The sequence below is a fragment of the Panicum virgatum genome, chromosome 5N (assembly GCF_016808335.1).
Source record: "Panicum virgatum strain AP13 chromosome 5N, P.virgatum_v5, whole genome shotgun sequence".
NCBI lineage: Eukaryota > Viridiplantae > Streptophyta > Magnoliopsida > Poales > Poaceae > Panicum > Panicum virgatum.
The window spans coordinates 32,163,318-32,179,529 of record NC_053149.1 but is presented as its reverse complement, the minus strand read 5'-3'; the positions used below and the strand labels follow the sequence as shown (position 1 = coordinate 32,179,529).

General features: G+C 39.8%; 1 long non-coding RNA gene across 6 annotated transcripts in view; it reads left to right on the top strand.

The window, feature by feature from the left end:
* Positions 1 to 2,535: 2,535 nt before the first annotated feature.
* The window catches only part of LOC120676877, an 89,647-nt gene continuing 75,970 nt past the window's right edge, over positions 2,536 to 16,212 (top strand). For 2 of the 6 annotated variants that reach the window (XR_005676019.1, XR_005676020.1), the window contains exons 1-4: positions 2,536 to 2,660; positions 2,771 to 2,819; positions 3,378 to 3,522; positions 3,614 to 3,684. This is a non-coding gene — a long non-coding RNA (uncharacterized LOC120676877). Of the gene's footprint in view, positions 2,661 to 2,770; positions 2,820 to 3,377; positions 3,685 to 4,409; positions 4,506 to 4,689; positions 4,726 to 5,476; positions 5,840 to 16,212 lie in introns of those variants that run through there. The other 4 variants (XR_005676018.1, XR_005676015.1, XR_005676017.1 and 1 more) reach the window with 3 other exon arrangements.

The following is a 16,212-nucleotide window of genomic DNA, read 5'->3' as shown; positions in this document are numbered from 1 at the left end:
TAGTTCCTTTGCGTAGAAAAATCTGATAATATTTTTGGGACTCTATTTTAGTCATAAATGCATGTCTACAAAATTTGAGATCCATCTGATGACAATAACAGTAGATACAAAATGTGCATGTTATGCCATGAATAGATTTGTTATTTTTGTCCTGGTAACAATAATGCTTGAATACTCATGATTTTTTCTACCATTACTAAACAGTGTGTGTAGATGATATATAAAAAGTTTGACATGCTTTACTACACATTTGATAATTCGAATAATAATGCATGTGTATACATTGTTTTATTCCTTGATTTTTATAATTGTGAAGAAAATGCTTCATATTGTTACTACAGCATGTTTAGATAGAAAGGAAGCTCTGGTAAAATTTTTATGTGCAGAAACCTGGTAGAACTCTTTGTAGAATTTAAGTTTGATCAATGCATGTTAAATTTGCCGATTTTATATCTCCTGTTATGTGTGCAGATTAAATTTGGAAAAATTACAGTTCAGCACACATCGTGTCTAGTTAATGCTGTTAAATTTTGAACTCCAGAGCTAGTGTAGTTTAGTCTGGATAAATACATCTTCATTAGTACATGCTCAGTTTTGGATAATTTTCATGGCTAGATGCTTTATTGTTTTTACTTGAAATTTTTTTACTGGGAGTAGCTGAGTAGATGAAGTACCTTACATAAAAATTGTAGCTCCAGAAACTAATCGTAACTTATGAAGTTAAATAGTCAAACAACTAGGTGTTTACATTTAATATAAAACCCGCCACACAGCTCTTTTATGAAGTAAAGTGAATTTAAGAACTACTCTATAAACAACTGCCCAGAAAATAAAGTTAACTAAGACCACCACAACAAACACATGCTATACTGGACTACAACTTTATAGTCAAGGAAAGAAATATGTTTATATCATGTTGTAACAATATCATTTCTGCATGCATATAGAAACGGTAAATCTACTCGACGGTGGTTACGAATTGGTGCCCGCGAATACTACCACTCCGGAGAGTGTCTCTCTTAATTATACTGACTTGAATCAAGACCCGAACAAATGTTCGGAAGAGCCCAAGGCTACTTTTGAACAGTGCCCAAGAAGGCAAGCCCCAGTGCATAATCTCATTATTTTACACATTATATTCATCTTACTATTTGTATATGTTGTAATAATTTTTATTGCGCATTTATGTTTTCTAGGAGTTGATCGAAAACCATAGGTGCATGATCCCTAGGTACCTATGTTTGTTATCCGGATCTTTTTCTCGACTAGTTGCCCCGCTAACTAGGTACAGTAAAAGTCGAGAGGTTTCCTGCCTTTCGCGAGATTATAGGAGTTGACTGACTTTAATTCCTGCTGAAATATAAGGACAACGGGCGGGGTTGTGTAGTTGTGATACCCCGCTGGTGTAGTCAAAAATGGCTAAGGTCGCGGTGTGTGGCTCATTTCGTTAAGCGTTTGAATGTACTAGCCACATGCCGAGAAATATGGTAATCGGTAAGCTTAAGTACCTGATTGGACCAGCGAGTGGAACGATCTCGCACCCTCCTGGTAGAAGTAGGTTTATTTTTTGTCCGGACGTACGGGTGCAGAGACGTCGGGCTCTGTAGTCGGGGAGCGTGTTCCGAATCCACGGACTGGAAAGAAAGGGGGAAAGTTGTGAGGGTGACTTGGTTCCCATACGTGTGGTCTAGGTTCCCCTGGCCAGGTTGAAATTTGATTCAGAATCATCCGCCTCTCATGGCATGAGATTGCTTAATGTTTTCGGTCACACAGAGTAACAAGTGGAACATGATGATGATAATACTACTGGTTGATTAAATGATTGCTCTACCATGTTTGTATAGAGTTAGATGCAAACTTAGAACGGTTAACTCAACTAGAAGATGGCTAGATAAAATCTGAAAATAAGGATAAACTCTTAGTGGCATTTTTGGCAAAAGAAACCCCACCAACCAAAAAGCCTTACATGTCTAGTTATCGGACTATGTTATATCCGGTGACGGGTCAGTCTTGCTGAGTATTAGTATACTCAGCCTTGCTTGTGGCACTGTTTTTCAGGTACTAACTTTGAAGGTCTGTTTGCAAGTCTTACTTGGCCATGTACCTTGCCTCCGGGCTGGTCTGTTGAGTGGGATGGCCCTTCAGCTGGTGCTGACCACCCTCCCGCTGAGTGACGCTTTAGTACGGGCTTTATCGATGCGTCACGTTATTTCACTAGTTATCTTTTAATGCTTCCGCTGAACAATGAGACTTGAATAATTTGAGTAGATGGAACTCTGTAGTACTTTACTATTCTGAACCTGGTTTGTAATAAATTTCTTTTCCGCTGCAATGACTCTGAGATGTATGAAATGTTCTGTGTTGTAATCTCTAGGCTCACCTTCGTGTGAGTGTTGTCTGCTGATCCTAGAATAGCGTGGCTTTTATCGAGGCTTCACTCGAGGACCTACCGGTGAGTGCCAATTTTGGGTCAGAGTTGCTTAGCAATAAAGATCAGTGCACCCGGGCCCAGTAGTTTTGGGTGGTTCCGCCACATCAACATTGCTGATTAGTGCATTTCTACTGATTCATAGTCTCATGTTGCAGAGCACAATACACAAGTGATTTACGCAAAGTTTGGAGTTTGGACCAAATAATATGTTTGTTAAGTGAGCATGCAGGTATAATTTCTTGTCAGATACTATCATACTATCAGTTTTAAGTTGTGGCTATTTCTTACAATGTTGCCTTAATGAGCTAATGTTCAGTTCTTTTTCACGTGCAAGGACAGAAAACTGAAAATGGTTCATATCAATTGTGTTGATGAAACAAGTCCATATGTATGTCATCCACAATGTGTTTTTCACCTTTTATGAAATGAAATATAGAGAGGTGCATTGTTTATGTATGTGCTGGAAATTTGAGAAATAATGGTTGTTTCTATGGATTATAGAGATATAATACTTTTAACTGGGAGGCATCGGTATGCTTTGGTGGTTGGGAAGGCCGATGAGGCTAAGGCTATATTAGTTGTTGGGAATGTATTTCTCAAGTATTTTATAGTTAGTGGTACTGAAGAGGCATTAGGAAATGTGAGCTCAATTTTTGATCAACTCATAGCAATGTAGTGCCACTAATTTTCTCATGTTGGCAGCTAGTGCTCCTATAATTTGCATGACTACTGACCTGCAGCTCCTCTCTCTAGCTTGTATTGTTTCCAGTGGTTGTTGTTTCATACAGGAAAATTTGAAACTGTTCATTACTACCTAACAATTACTTTGGCCTTGGTTAGTATGGATTCGTGGCTCCTAAGAATAGCACTTTGATTTTTCCTGTTCTGTCAATTTTTGCTTTTGTTGATATGAACACTGTCTTTGTTTTGGTGATTTATGGTACAGTATGTAGTTCCTCTTGGCTTTTGATTCTTTTCATGGGCTTGCTGCACTGCAAGCAGCTTGCTTGTGCTTGACTGCTGTGTGGTGCTGCTGGCTGCTGCTAGTCTACAGCCACAGCCGCAGCCACTGCCAACTGCTGAATGGGCTGGTATTATCTAATCCGTTGCAAGCTTTTGTAAAATTATTTTTTTAGGCTACTCAATTTTGCTATTAGTGCTAACCATGTTTCTTGATTACAGATAGTTTAAGCTGGCAATACTTTTCTTGGTCCTGTCATGTGTTAAATCTACGTGTCTGTTTTAAATTCTCGGTGAGATTGCTGTTTTTTTCCTAAAATACACAAGTTTTCTCTCCTTTCTTATTTCTGATTTGATTTGTTCCTCTCAATTTAGTCAGGTATTTTTGCCTTGTTGTCCCCTGCTGTGTTGGGTTCACTGATTTCCTCATGTTTCCTACTTCTTGTTTCTGTTCTGTTTTTTTCCCATTCCTTCACTTGATTGATGTCACTTTCACCTACATCTAATTGTAGAACTATGATGAGAACTAAGATAGTTTTTGGATCACATCATAATTAGGTCCAAAATGATTTTAAGGTCGATTTATCTCCTTTTTGTCTAGTATCTAGTCTAGATATTGTCAGCATGTACCATGAAAGAATCAATATATGCATGTTTCAGTATTATATTATGTTGTAGGTTTAGTGTCCTTCAAACTCATGTTAGATTGTTCTTTATATGATATTTGTGCATTAGCAAATTTAATCAAATATCATTTTGTATATTTCTGAGTGGTAAATGTGATTTGAGAGATGTAGTCAATGCAGGAGCACTTCCATTCTTCTGTAATCACAAACTTTTCTCTGGTAAATCACTACTAAGACGTACTAGATTATTGATAGCGAGTGTCGAAACTCTATTTTTCTTATCTGTCCATTCTTTTCCTCGATATTGACATGTGATTTTCACATTGTATTATATTTGTGAAATATAATGGACAACCTGTATAGTACATTTATTAATTTTTTTATTGTTGCAGTGCTCTTCTGTCTTCGTGTATAGATTTCCTGGAAGCTTTGGGAGCTAGCCGCTGTGCTTGTCAGGTGTTTGATGAAATTCCACATTTAGCAATCAAGTAAATATGAAATGGCCTGAAATTTCAAGATTCTTATACTATAATTATGCCATCATTTAGTATTATAATTTTCTAGTTTCTTACTGTACAACATTAAGTTGAGCATTACTTCACTAAGATTTTCTAAGCCAAATTTACCCAAGCATTTTAGTTTCTTCCTGACATTTACTTTCTTGTATTGTAGGAATGGAGTTGAGGAGTTGAGGGAGGGAGAACTTTGGTGAAGAACTTCTCCTTTGCTGCAAAGATCCGTCTTAGCATTTAGTTTGCTTTTTTTTAAAGCTACCTGAACATACTTTGGGTTTTTTTCGGCACATACTTTAGTTTCGGATTTTTTGCATTTCAATTTTGGTTACTGTAGAAGCATTTAGAGGCTAGTGGATTATTAGTTTGATAGATTAACTTTTGTTTTTGTTAATTACTAGTATGGGCTTACATACAATATTTGTTATTTGTGGTAGCTGATTGGTCACTTTGTTTTTGGTTAATTAGCACTCCTGACCAATTGCTAGAAAACTACAAGTAACTTATACAAGAATTACACCCTCATTTAGTATTGTAATTTCCTATTTTTAAACTGTAAAATATAAAGTAGTGTATTCTTGACAAGTGAGAAGGCAGAGTGTCAAGGTTTTTTAAAGAATTTTTTCTTCTCTGTATTTTTGCATTGTTATTTGTGTGTGGCCTATGGAGGCTTTAGAAGCTTTGTGTGCTATAGGTTTATTTCTGTCGTGCCATGATGACAGGGGGCTTTTTTATAACCCCTGAAACTTGGTTTTCATGTAAACTTCTATATCAGAGCATTATATTTGTTCCAAACTGCTATGTTCAGATTTTCTTCAAATTAGTACTGTTGATAAAAATTTTACCTCTTACAATGTTTTCTTTTTTAGAGTAGTACTATGATTGTTTGTCTTCATCAAGTCAAGCACCATTGCTTCACCTAACTTGACATTTTTTTCTGTGTGCAGTGAGGTCTGTTAAAGGTGCATTCAGGATTTTGCTTTGAGTTTTCTCCTTGTGTCAGACCCCGGGGTAGCGGTACTGCTCATAGGCATAGAATATTCTAGAGTAAGTGATAGTGCATGGATGTACCTTACCTCTTTTGTAACTACCCGAATAGGCATAGAACTAGCTGCAGTACAAGGAAACTATCGGACGGGGTTGTAGAATGACTCCAATAGTACTCGGCTAAGACTTTCCATGTAACCCTATCCTCCCCAGAACATATAAGGGTAGGCAGGGACCCCCTCGAAAGACAATCAACACTTAAGGCAATACAAGCAACCATATAGGATGTAGGGTATTGCGCACCTTGCGGCCCAAATTTGTCTGAATCCTTATTTTCCTTGCACCATCGAGTTCCAGAGCTAGTCGATCTCTTACCTACAATCCTATTGCTAAGGGTATCCTTATGAAGGCTTGGCAGCTAAACACCGACAGTTGGCTCGACAGGTAGGGGATTCGGCGAGTTCATCGGCGAATTGGATGGCTACCTTCGCTTTCAGCACCATGGCACCTCCTCAAGTCGCCGGCTTCGCCTTGGGCTCGTGGGTTGTGGCGGAACCACCCAAAACTACTGGCCCCGGGTGCACTGATCTTTGTTGCTAAGCAACTCTGACCCAGAATTGGCACTCACCGGTAGTTCCTCGAGTGAAGCCTCGATAAAAGCCACGCTATTCCAGGATCAGCAGACAACACTCACAAGAAGGTGGGCCCAGAGATTACAACACATAACATTTCATACATCCCAGAGTTTGCAGCGGAAAAGAAATTTATTACAAACCATGTTCAGAGTAGCGAAGTACTACAGAGTTCCAAACTATACAAATTATTCAAGTGTCATAGTCTCAGCAGAAGCAATAAAGCATCTAACGAAAGGAAGTGACGTATCAATAAAGCCCATATGAAAAGCGTCACTCAGCAGGAGGGTGGTCAGCACCAGCTGAAGGGCCATCCCACTCAACAGACCAACCCGGAGGCAAGGTACACGGCCAAGTAAGACTTGCAAACAGATCTTCAAAGTTAGTACCTGAAAAACAGTGCCACAAGCAAGGCTGAGTATACTAATACTCAGAATGACTGACCCATCACCAGATATAACTTAGTCCGATAACTAGACATGCAAGGCTTTTTGGTTGGAGGGGTTTGTTTGCCCAAAAACATGCCACTAAGAGTTGGTCCTTATTTGCAGATTTTATCTAGCCATCTTCTAGTTAGATTAACCGTTCTAAGTTTGCATCTAACCCTACACAAACATGGTAGAGCAACTATTTAATCAACTAGTAGTATTATCATCATCATGTTCCACTTGTTACTCTGTGTGACCGAAAACATTAAGCAATCTCATGCCGTGAGAGGCGGACGATTCTGAATCGAATTTCAACCTGGCTAGGGGAACCTAGACCACACGTATGGGAACCAAGTCACCCACACAACTTTCCCCCTTTCTTTCCAGTCCGTGGATCCGGAACACCCTCCCCGACTACAGAGCCCTACGTCTCTGCACTCGTACGTCCGGACAATAAAAATAAACCTACTTCTACCAAGAGGGTGCGAGATCGTTCCACTCGCTGGTCCAATTAGGTACTTAAGCTTACCGATTACCATATTTCTCGGTATGTGGCTAGTACTTTCAAACGCTTAACGAAATGAGCCACACACAGCGTCCTTAGCCATTTTTGACTATACCAGCGGGGTATCACAACTACACAACCCCGCCCGTTGTCCTTATATTTCAGCAGGAATTAAAGTCAGTCAACTCCTATAATCTCGCGAAAGGCAGGAAACCTCTCGACTTTTACCGTACCTAGCTAGCAGGGCAACTAGTTGAGAAAAAGATCCGGATAACAAACATAGGTACCTAGGAATCATGCACCTAAGGTTTCGATCAACTCCTAGAAAACGTAAATGCGCAATAAAATTATTACAACATATACAAATAGTTGGACGAATATAAGGCGTAAAATAATGGGATTATGCACCGGGGCTTGCCTTCTTGGGCATTGTTCAAAAGTAGCCTTAGGCTCTTTCGAACATTGGTTCGGGTCTTGATTCAAGTCAGTAATTAAGAGAGACACTCTCCGGAGTGGTAGTATTCGCGGGCACCAACTCGTAATCACCGTCGAGTAGATTTACCGTTTCTATATGCATGCAGAAATGATATTGTTACAACATGATATAAACCTATTTCTTTCCTTCACTATAAAGTTGTAGTCCAGTATAGCATGTGTTTGTTGTGGTGGTCTTAGTTAACTTTATTTTCTGGGCAATCATTTATAGAGTAGTTCTTAAATTCACTTTACTTCATAAAAGAGCTGTGTGGCGGGTTTTATATTAAATGTAAACACCTAGTTGTTTGACTATTTAACTTCATAAGTTAGGATTAGTTTCTGGAGCTACAATTTTTATGTAAGTTACTTCATCTACTGAGCTAATCCCAGTAAAAATTTCAAGTAAAAAAAAATAAAGCATCTAGCCATGAAAATTATCCAAAACTGAGCATGAACTAATGAAGATGTATTTATCCAGACTAAACTACACTAGATCTGGAGTTCAAAATTTAACAACATCAACTAGACACGATGTGTGCTGAACTGTAATTTTTCTAAATTTAATCTGCGCATATAATAGGAGATATAAAATCGGCAAATTCTTGTCCAAGGTGGATTTTATTCGATTGAGTTGGTACTTGATTTGAGAGAGATGCACCATTGTTCAAAGTCGTGACGTATTGTGGAAATACCAACCTATCATGAATTTGATTTTTTTTCTGGTGCAATGTGGCAATGCAGATATGTGGTTAAAGGAGTTAAAGCACCCATGGGAGACAAGTTTGTGTCGATGTAATATACGGATACAATGACCCATACTCCTAAGAAATATGCACACGGATTGGTGAATTCGTCCTGAGGTAAGCTAGTGGATGTGCGGTTCATGGTGTGATGGTACACATGGTTTATGCACATAATGTGGTACACACAAGTGTGCTGAGTATGTGCGTGGGCATGCGTTGCACATGTTGCAATGTAGTGTACTGACCAAGAAAGTTATGCAAGTTCTTTATATTTCTGTTGACCTGAATTTAGAACTCAAATCAACACATTACTCATCCTTGATATGCTAACTAGAGAGCCAGGTGAGTTGGAAATAGGGAAGGTATGACGGGTACCATCATGAATTTCTTCAAGAGTGGTGAAATTGATCCTTCCTGGTTCGACCTGATCCGCCTGTTTCTTGCGCTCATCCCGCAATATTTTGCGCATGCTTTTATTTGTTTGGCTAGAACCTTGGTCCTGATTTTGCTGTGTGGCTTGAGGGCATCTTCGAGCGAAGTGGGTAGGACTTCTACAGATGAAACAATGGTTCGTCTCACTCAGACCACTGTGCTATTTGCATCGTAAGGATGTCATCACTGGCATATCTACTAAACCATTCGCGGGTATAGTGCACCTAGCGGGGTCCATGGTTTCACGGACAGGCGAGCGAGTTCTTGCTCTTAGGACTGTGTTGGCAGCAATAACATTGCGGGTTTGCCTTTTACCACAGGGAACGAATTTTGTACATGTAATTTCCCATCCAGTCAAGTCCATATTGCTTGAGCCATGCTTGGGGGTTAGACACTTTACTTGGTCATCCTTAAGTTTCATCGGAAGTTGTGATGGCGGCATTAGGGAGTCCGAGTGAACATCCTTTATTTCTTGTGTCTCTTCCTGGAGCTCTTGATAGTCTGCAACTGGAGATTGGTGGACCTTGTGCCCATCTAGTTGAAAGTGTTGTTGCTGCAGAAAATGAGAAATCGCTTGGTGTCCCTGAACAAGTTGTCGAAGCAACTCATTTTGGGTGGCAAGTAATTCCTCAAGGCCGGGTGGTGGTGGCTGCGATCCGCTACCACTGGCACCGAAATTATCTAGAGTACTATGGGTTGCTCTCACCATCTGAAATATATGAGTTCAAGCATCAGCGATATGATTCGTATAGCTTCCAAGATGCAATGAACAAGTGTGCAACACAATAGAACACAACAAATGCTGTGTAACCAGTTTGTGCAGCGTTAGACGTTACAAAGAAATTTGTTACTTTCTTTTGGTTCATCGAAACTTTCTGAAATTTTGACAGCAACTAAATAATTTCACGTGCTACAACTTTGGTAGTCAACTCAGAAGCCAATTCTAAGAGTAAGATGGTCGAAATTGTCCATTACTACACCTCTGGTTTTCTAAACAGAGTCTCTGTATTTAGGCCATAACTCCTACTATATACATCTAATGAAGTTGAAATTTTGTAGGCATGTAGCTTAGGATGTTTGGAGCAACTTTGGTATTCAACCCCAAGGCTGGAACAATGGTTAAGATGGTTGAAATATTCAGTCTTTGCTTCTCTGTTCTGGCTGTTTTCAGCAGGCCGGGCGATAGTGTTTTGTCTATAGCTTGGAGTATACTAGCTTCATGGATTTGAAAATGTTTGAGAACCTAGATTGTGAAAATTGTGACCACTTGGTTATTTAACTCACATCCAAGAAAAGTCATCTACAAGGGTGAAAATTTCAGCAATATCCTGTGGGGTTTAGACTAGACAATGAGAGTTCAATTGTTCCGGAAGCAACCTTAGAGTTTCATAACTCAAAATTTAGGGGTACAAAAATTTTTGAAATTTTCCTAGTACATGTATTAAGTAATTGTGCACAACTTTTCTAGTCAAGACTAAGTCTAATTAAAACTTTTATGATGGTCTTTTCCTTAAAAGTTTTCCTCACTGGATGTCCAAAAAATTCAACAAACAGAGAGCTAGTCTTTTCTTCACCAAGGACAATATACTTGGTCAAAAATTCTCAAACTTTTACAGAAGATGCCGAAGTTAGTGAGGAACATTTCATCTAGTCAACACTAGGGCCAGTTCAGATCCTAACAAGGTGATATGCTCAAGGTTTTGAAGTGATGTCAAACCAGAAAACAGATTGTCCAGAGAAAGAGTAATTTGACCATATCTACCAAACCAATTGACAAAGATAATTTAAAATTTTACAGTGAGTTATTCACCAAGTTCCCTAGGCTTTTGCATTGAACGATTTTTCATATGAGCAACTTAAGATTGTTGAAAAATTCACTTTAGACAGATTGCTCTAATTTGACCGATTTGCAGAAGGTTACTATAAATTTGAAAACACTAAGGTAGAGAACTTCAAAAATTCTTAATTTTTTACAGAAGGTTGGAAATGTATTTAGCTACATTTCTTCTTACATCCTAAACTTGATTCGATGTGATTTTCATATTTTAAAAATTCTAGGAAATAAGAATTTCTAGAATTCACAGACTGTCAATATGATCCTTAAGATCGTGTTTTAAACTTTTCGATTTTGATTTCTTTCAAAAGTTTCTTTGCTGATGATTTGAGGATGAATGCAGATCTTAATCGTCCTCACCAAGAAAAGAACCGCCAAGTAACCTTGGTCTTACACGGTTAGCTTCGGTGGCATACTTAATAAGTCTCTCGCTATATAACTACTCGATATAACTGACTAGCCTAGGATTCGGTTTCGAATTAGCATACTTGCAGAAAAATGACAGTATATAAATGAACCTTCCGTGCCAGCACTCACGAAAGTGTTTCCATACATTACCGATCACTATAGAACCAACATCCATACAATTACAGCCGTATGGACAACGTTAAGCATACGTTATCGAAACAACATATTGACTGAGTACCGTCTTTGACGGGGAATTGAATTCCAATTTCGAACCATTACTCCCCATATAGTCAACCGAAGTTGGTATATGGGCAGCAGCTCAAGTAGGCCACTGCTTAAGCTCCAGCGTTCGGCTCGCATCACCGACAGGAAGGTCAGACTCCCTCAGCTGACTGAGTAAGCATACCTCTGCGGCGACGTGTCGATGCAGAATTTAAATTGCGGAATTTAAATACTGGAAAGTAATGTGCTGGAAGTTAGCCATACAATATAAGCCACCTGGTTATACCCATAAGATCCCCTAGGGCTTTTACGTTCTAGACTTGTCCTTGGAGATCCTAAACTCTTTCCAAAAAATTTAGTAGTTTTGAAGTCAAGTTTTAATTTGTTGTTTTGAAAACCGAGGCTGCCATCTCTGGTAGGCTGTCTGCGAGCTCTAATACCAGCTGTGGCGGAACGACCCAAAACAACGGGGCCCGGGTGCACTGATCTTTGTTGCTAAGCAACTCTGACCCAAAATTGGCACTCACTGGTAGTTCCTCGAGTGAAGCCTCGATAAAAGCCACGCTATTCCAGGATCAGCAGACAACACTAACACGAAGGTGAGCCCAGAGATTACAACACAGAACATTTCATACATCTCAGAGTTTGAAGCGGAAAAGAAATTTATTACAAACCATGTTCAGAGTAGCGAAGTACTACAGAGTTCCAAACTACACAAATTATTCAAGTGTCATAGTCTCAGCGGAAGCAAAAAAACATCTAACGAAAGGAAGTGATGTATCGATAAAGCCCATACGAAAAGCGTCACTCAGCAGGAGGGTGGTCAGCACCAGCTGAAGGGCCATCCCACTCAACAGACCAACCCGGAGGCAAGGTACACGGCCAAGTAAGACTTGCAAACAGACCTTCGAAGTTAGTACTTGAAAAACAGTGCCACAAGCAAGGCTGAGTATTCTAATAATCAGCAAGACTGACCGTCACCGGATATAACATAGTCCGATAACTAGACATGCAAGGCTTTTTGGTTGGAGGGGTTTGTTTGCCCAAAAACATGCCACTAAGAGTTGGTCCTTATTTGCAGATTTTATCTAGCCATCTTCTAGTTAGATTAACTGTTCTAAGTTTGCATCTAACCCTACACAAACATGGTAGAGCAACCATTTAATCAACCAACAGTATTATTATCATCATGTTCCACTTGTTACTCTGTGTGACCGAAAACATTAAGCAATCTCATGCTGTGAGAGGCGGACGATTCTAAATCGAATTTCAACCTGGCCAGGGGAACCTAGACCACACGTATGGGAACCAAGTCACCCACACAAGTTTCCCCCTTTCTTTCCAGTCCGTGGATCCGGAACACCCTCCCCGACTTCAAAGCCCGACATCTCTGCACCCGTACATCCGGACAAAAAAAATAAACCTACTTCTACCAAGAGGGTGCGAGATCGTTCCACTCGCTGGTCCAATCAGGTACTTAAGCTTACCGATTACCATATTTCTTCGTATGTGGCTAGTACTTTCAAACGCTCAACGAAATGAGCCACACACCGTGACTTTAGCCATTTTTTACTATACCAGCGGGGTATCACAACTACACAACCCCGCCTGTTGTCCTTATATTTCAGCAGGAATTAAAGTCAGTCAACTCCTATAATCTCGCGAAAGGCAGGAAACCTTTCGACTTTTACCGTACCTAGCTAGCGGGGCAACTAGTCGAGAAAAAGATCCGGATAACAAACATAGGTACCTAGGAATCATGCACCTAAGGATTTCGATCAACTCCTAGAAAACGTAAATGTGCAATAAAATTATTACCACATATACAAATAGTTGGACGAATATAAGGCGTAAAATAATGAGATTATGCACCGGGGCTTGCCTTCTTGGGCACTGTTCAAAAGTAGCCTTGGGCTCTTCCGAACATTGGTTCGGGTCTTGATTCAAGTCAGTAATTAAGAGAGACACTCTCCGGAGTGGTAGTATTCGCGGGCACCAACTCGTAATCACCATCGAGTAGATTTACCGTTTCTATATGCATGCAGAAATGATATTGTTACAACATGATATAAACATATTTCTTTCCTTCACTATAAAGTTGTAGTTCAGTATAGCATGTGTTTGTTGTGGTGGTCTTAGTTAACTTTATTTTCTGGGCAATCGTTTATAGAGTAGTTCTTAAATTCACTTTACTTCATAAAAGAGCTGTGTGGCGGGTTTTATCTTAAATGTAAACACATAGTTGTTTGACTATTTAACTTCATAAGTTAGGGTTAGTTTCTAGAGCTACAATTTTTATGTAAGGTACTTCATCTACTCAGCTACTCCCAGTAAAAATTTCAAGTAAAAACAATAAAGCATCTAGCCATGAAAATTAACCAAAACTGAGCATGTACTAATGAAGATGTATTTATCCAGACTAAACTACACTAGCTCTGGAGTTCAAAATTTAACAGCATCAACTAGACACGATGTGTGCTAAACTGTAATTTTTCCAAATTTAATCTGCGCATATAACAGAAGATATAAAATCGGCAACTTTAACATGTTGTATTAAAAATATGAGTTCTACCAGGTTTCTGCACATAAAACTTTTACCAGAGCTTATTTTCTATCTAAACATGCTGTATTAAAAATATGAAGCATTTTCATCACAATTATAAATATCAAGGAATAAAACAATGTATACACATGCATTATTATTCGAATTATTAAATGTGTGGTAAAGCATGTCAAACTTTTTCTATAGCATCTACACACACTGTTTAGTAATGGGAGCAAAAATCATGAGTATTCAAGCATTATTGTTAACAGGACAAAAATAACAAATCTATTCATGGCATAACATGCACATGTTGTATCTACCGTTATGGTCATCATATGGATCTCAAATTTTGTAGACATATATTTATGACTAAAAAAGAGTCCCAAAAATATTATCAGATTTTTCTACGTAAAGGAACTATTTATCACAAATAAAGCCTACTTATCAACCATTAACTCAAATATATAGTTAAACTAATTTAAAATCTCTCAAACTTGCGCAACAGTAAGGATTTAGTAACATTCATACACAGAAAAAGTTTCATACACAGATCACTAACAGTTCTACCAGAATTAATATAGGAACAAAGCTAGTAGATCTAGGAATCTTGATCATTTGAGCAAGAAAAAAATTCAAACAGATCTCATATTTTTACCAGGTTCTTATAACAGTACTAAGTTCAACATATCCAAAAATGAGTGTCATTTGTTGAGTAGAACTTCCTGAACATGCATTAATGGCTTTTCTTATTCTTTTCTATAGCTAATTATTGGTTGAGTTTATGCAGATTTAGTTGTTACAACTTGTAGATCTTGTTACAAGGATTCCAGATCAGTTGAGTTTGCATTTTTACGATTTTTCTACGAATTGTTATGTATTTTCAAAATTCACTGTTTTGAAGTTTAAACACATTTTGCAGTTTGACCACTGGATGTTTTGGTTCTTTTAACTTGGGGTCCCTGGCGGAACTCACAGAATAGGGGAGGGTTTGTGCGGCGGTTCCCGGTGATGGGGTTGGCTGGCGGTGATGGGAAAGTGGTGGAAAAGGATGAGGAGCTCGAGAGCTACCTTTGGGTGGCCGTGGCTCATCGGGAGAGGGTCGGAGGAGGCGGGTCCGCGGAGAGGGGCGGCCAGCGGTGGCTCTGGTCGCCGGCGGTGATGTTCCAGTGGGGGAAGGAGGGAGCGGATGGGTTGGAGAGCTTCAGAAGGCCGAGGAGCTTCCGTTCTAGGGGTTGGTTCGCGTGGAGGAAGGCCGGAGATGGGGGTTCATCGTTGGGCGGATCTCGCCGGTGATAACGGGCGTCGGCGGTGGGTATGGGCAACGTTCTGCTGGCCCTGGGCACTGGGGATGGGCTAGAGATGACCAGTGTGAGTTGAGGAAGGTCAGGGTGCTCTCGGATTGGACAATGGGGAAGCGAGGTGATGGCTCCACGGTGGACCTTGGGCGGCGGTGCTAATGGCAGGCCGCGGCGAGCGCTCGCGCGAGCTGGGGTCTCGCATTGGCTTTTATAGGCACGGGAGGAGGGGGAGGTCGAACTGGGGTGGGAGCAGCTAGGGCAGGGCGCGAAGCTTGGGGAGAACGCGGACTCGGTGTGTCGCTCGGCCATGGCAATTGCGTGGCTAGCAGGGGCGCGTGCGGGGGTGCGTGGCAGCTCGACGCGGAGCCAGGGAGAAGCGGGCTGGGGGAGCTCGTGCTGGGGGAGGTGCGGAGCTAGCAGGGCGTCGCCGGCCAGGTGGCCGCGCCGGCGTACGGCGCCGCCGTGGGCACGGTGCAGGAAGGAGCAGAGGTAGGAGATGAAGGCAGGGGTAAATTCGTAAATAAATCAAAGTTCAAAAATCAGTTCTGTAATTTCGAATTTTCTCCCTCTTATGGGCCTCAAATCAAAAAGTGTTGAATACCTCTTTTGCTCAGTTTTTCGAGATCTACAACTTTCGTGTTAGACACTTTTTCATTCGAGCAATGGTTTGAGAGTTATTTAATTATTTCCAAAACTGCCATTTAAAGTACTTATCATTCCATGTGAGTTTTGGCACTTTTACTCCTAGGCTTCAACTAGGCTTTTGTTAATCATGACATGGTGAATATGTATATTCGTTTTCCTATGCATAAGTGCATTGGTTTGAAAGTTATTTTTAACTTCCTTATTACTAGAAATTGAACTCCTGTTTATTTGAATGTTTAAATTTTGAATTAGCAAAAAGTCTTTTTAAATTAAACTATGTGCCCCCAAAAATATGAGTGTGTCTTTATACTAAATTTTTGTGACAAATTGAGCATGAGAGTTCTACAATTATTAAAGGAACAAGTTTATATCCACACATACTCCTATACAAGGATGCATTATTGTTTTGTATAAATATTTGACATTAAGTGCTAAAGGAATGTTTAATCCTTTGTTCGAATTTTTATTTTGTTCAATTACTCTGAGTTGTCATTTGAGAATTAAGTGAATACTAAATATTTTCTTAT